This window comes from Lactuca virosa, chromosome 6 (assembly GCF_052849685.1).
Source record: "Lactuca virosa cultivar CGN04683 chromosome 6, Lactuca_virosa_CGN04683_v6, whole genome shotgun sequence".
In the NCBI taxonomy this organism is placed as follows: Eukaryota; Viridiplantae; Streptophyta; class Magnoliopsida; order Asterales; family Asteraceae; genus Lactuca; species Lactuca virosa.
In genome coordinates this window covers 232665570-232669951 of record NC_136431.1, presented here as the reverse complement: position 1 = coordinate 232669951, position 4382 = coordinate 232665570, and the positions used below count along the sequence as shown (strand labels likewise).

The following is a 4382-nucleotide window of genomic DNA, read 5'->3' as shown; positions in this document are numbered from 1 at the left end:
TGCATAAATCAGTGAGAAAATATCCATATTCCATTCCAACAGAATTAGAATTTATGATTCCATTCCAACAGTATTGGAATTCGTGATTCCATTCCAAAAGAACTGGAATCGCACCAATATCATCCATTGAATCATCTACAGAAACAAATTGATTTTTATCATATAAGAAGAAGTAAATTTGATATGAAAATAGTGACAAACTACCTTCACTTTTTACTTTACAGATTTCTTACCCATCACCGTTAACAGCCTTCAAACTCCCAAAAAACATCACCCTTCTCCCTCCTTTATCCCACCTTCATCACCAACGAATCTACCTTAAACAGCCACCTGTGAGAACCCAAATCACAACAGCCAATCGAAACCACCCTTATTCCTATATGCCAATTTTATAGCCCAGTACCACCTTATACCATTAAACAGTACCATATAAACACGAGCTTGTTTATTTTGAATTTGGATCGCATCCCAAACGCCAAAACGCACGACCCATACACTTTTTAAGTAAAACTCAAAGACTTCTTCCCATTGATTACAAAATAAACATTAATTTGGGCTTTTGACCTTTCTTGAATCTTAAATCTATAGTACAATTAAATAACATAACCCTAAATATTTCATCAAAGAATGCCATTTTTAACTACAAAGAACATCGAAAACTAGAAAATATATAAGAAATGCACATTTGCCTTTTCATTGTTCTATGGACTTTCCTCTCTCTTATTAGTGAACCCAAGTTGACCCATAAATTAATGCTTAAAAGTTGAGAAAATGACACACGTTTGAATGCATTTCTTGTATTACCTCGGTGATTTAGTTGAAAGACACCTCCCATAAGACACAAATCTCAACAAGGCCCGTTGTTTTCTTGTTCTAAATTTCAATCGCGAAACCTGCATACATACAAGACTTCTATAGTAAGTTCCAAGGAAGGTAGCTTCAACTGTATTAACAAAATTTGGCTCATTACCTTTGGACGTGAAACTCTAGATGCCTTCCAGCAAACAAGCTTCTTGATCTCGGCTCCATTCTCCTGGAATATGAAGAAACCATGTCACTTTAAAGAAAGATTCATCTCCCGTGTTTCAAATTTACAACTTTTTGATGTGTAAAATAGTTGTTACAGAGTAAATATTTTGTATATCCCATGTACCACGTTGGAAAAGTAGAAGCAAATCAGATTTAGACAGTTTGATAATTGGTGTTTGTTAAAATGCATAACAAGTGTTCGATGAAATGCCTGAGTGAAATGTTTTTGAATTTCCAAGACAGGAAACGGGAAGCTTACAGATTCTCCTGTTCAAGCTTTTCAGCAATGGAAACAGCTTTACGTGTGGACCAATCATTTCTCTGTGATTCCGGCTGTTGAATCATGTTTGCAAGATTAAGGAGCTGTTAATTTCATCGATCGATTGGAGAAGGGAGAAGGGAGCTGCAATCATTTGGCTTCTGTCGACCGGAGGGAGGAGACGCGAAGAAGAGGAGGTGCGATTTTGGGAGGTGTCGATCGGATTTAAGAAGTGAAGAAGGAAAAAACGATACTCGCTTCAATTTAGGGTTTTGAATCTTAATGCCGATTGAATGTTATAAATATATCTGTGCTTCTTGCGATTTACCAGGAATACAGCTAATATCCAATTATATATCTATTTTACCATAATTAACTAATAATAAGATTACTATAATACCCTTATATTATTTATTAAATGATTTGAGTTATCTAAAATCTGATTGGTGCATACAATAACACAATAATTACTTTAAATACCTGAACCTAGCTCTCTCTCTCTCTCTCTCTCTCTCTCTCTATATATATATATATATATATATATATATATATATATATATATATATATATATATATATATATGGTTAGGTTCACGTGAAACCACTATATTTTGTGAGACGGGGAGACGCAATCTTAACCACTCATTTTGTAGATAAAAAAAAATTTAAACGCAAAATAATTGAAAATTTTCAAAAAAAATTTTATATATTATTTTCGTCATTTATATTTTCCAAAAAATAATAAAATAAATAAATAAAATAAAAAAATTACGGTTTTCTTCAAATATCTGTGAAATATTCTAGTAGAATATTAGAATATTTTACACATTTGACAAATCTAGTAGAATATTAAAATATTCTAACATTCTCAAATTCACATTGGAATATTTATAGTGTAATATCATATTAGAATATTTCACGTATTTTTAAAAAAATGGTATTTTTTATTTTATTTTTTTTGTTTTTTTTATTTTCTTTAGGTAAATAAAATGACGAAAATAATAATTAAAAAAAGAATTTTTGGATTTTTTCCCTTTATTTTGCATTTTAAATTTATTTTTAGATTGCGTATCACGGTTTCACAAAATTAAGATAGTCTCAATATATATATATATATATATATATATATATATATATATATATATATATATATATATATATATATATATATGATTTGTTCTGTTGGTTCGTTACGCTTTACGTTGGATTGCTTAAGCGACGTTTAGAAATGAGCGGCCCAGATTTATTACCTCGTTCTCAACTTTTTTTTCAATTGAAGTCTCATATATATATATATATATATATATATATATATATATATATATATATATATATATATATATATATATATATATATAGAGAGAGAGAGAGAGAGAGAGAGAGAGAGAGAGAAAGTGATTCAAATGAGAACCTAAAAAGGTTAAGAACCTAAGAACCAATTTTAAAATATTTTCATTAAAGGTATTTTGGACAAATCAGACATTAATATTATTTAAATAAACTTTTCCATTCCCTGGTTTACAAAAGTTGTCGCTTGTCATCGGACCACCGCCAGACCAATGTCGGACGACCGCCGGAGTAACACCAAATTTAGTGGCATTATTCTGGCCGTATTCACAGCTTAATAGAATAAACATTTTGGCTTCTATTTCTTTGGTAATACTTTTTAACACATACAGTTTCATTTTTGCATCCAAATATATAAAATTCAATAAAAAAAAATTATGCCTTGACAATTTTAATTTTCTCTCTTCAAAATATCATATTTACAGTTTAATAAACATATTATTTCACTAATTCACAGTCTATTATTTTCATGCATACATTCATTCATATTTTAAAACAAAATTTATATAAAATACACACTTTAATACAGTCCATTCTCAGTTTAATACATAAAATCCATAAATTAATACAATTCTACACAAATATACATATTCAGATAAGTCAAATGAAAACTTTGACGCTACCAACTACCACATGCCACCAGCAAGGAGTCTTGCCACCGTCGCATCCATTATTCCTTCTAAATCAGATGTCTATATAAAATCATATGTATATAAAATCATAGATTCACGACTTAAATACTATATTGACAGTTTAATAAACCATGTAATTCACTAATTTTGAGTTTAATGCAAAATAATTATAAAAACTAATACATTTTTACATATTTATACAACACAAAAAATAAATATATTCATAAGAATTATACATTCACAAAATTCATTAAAAATACATAAAATTATACATTCACAACCATATCCTTAACTTAAAAATTATATTTATACTTTAAGATTTATAGGCTAGTGCTTCTTTCAAAGTTTATTTACATAAATATTCACATTTTATATTTTACATATTTTATTCAAAATTAGATAACATCATATTTATGTATAATGTCTTTCGTCTCATATTTTAGAAGCAAAAAAAAAGTAAAAAAATTTAGAACTTAATATAGTCAATGCACTTCTTAATACATTCAATTAACAGTTTAATACATTCAATTCACAATTTAATAAATTTAATTCATAGTTTAATACACAAAATACACAACTTAATATAGTCAATTCACAGTTTAATGCAAAGAAAAAAATGTACATTTAAAACTCATATTCTACACTTAAAACTTACATTTCAATAATTTCTTCACAGTTTAATAAAGCATTTTAGGACTCTCATTCATAGTATTCACATGATTTGTCGAAACATTTTCATCAAACACCTTGTGTGCACCATAAAAATTCACAGTTTAATAAAGCATTTCATTACTCTTATTCACAGTTTAATCAACCACCTTGTATGCTCTATAAAAATATATACTGACAGATTTAAAAACCAACTTAAAACTTATAAAAAATCATGTATTCCCATATTAAAATTAATAAAAAGTCATGTATTCACAACCTAAAACTTATATTTTCTTATTAATAATAGTTAAAACTAACATTAATATAACGAAAGAATTTGTGAAACATTTAAACATCATAAATCACAACTTAAAAAAATTAAAAAAAAAAACATAAATTCACATTATTTCAGAAAACATCTACATAATAACATATTCTAAATACAATTCACAACATAACAATAAA

The 4382-nt window shown here is 27.7% G+C and overlaps 1 long non-coding RNA gene across 1 annotated transcript; it reads right to left on the bottom strand.

Moving 5' to 3' along the window:
- Window positions 1-225: 225 nt before the first annotated feature.
- LOC145121126 (uncharacterized) lies at window positions 226-1590 on the bottom strand. Its single transcript, XR_013714509.1, has 3 exons — window positions 1289-1590; window positions 971-1033; window positions 226-893 (listed from the first exon to the last, which is right to left on the bottom strand). It is a non-coding gene; the product is annotated as an uncharacterized LOC145121126 (long non-coding RNA).
- Window positions 1591-4382: the final 2792 nt, after the last annotated feature.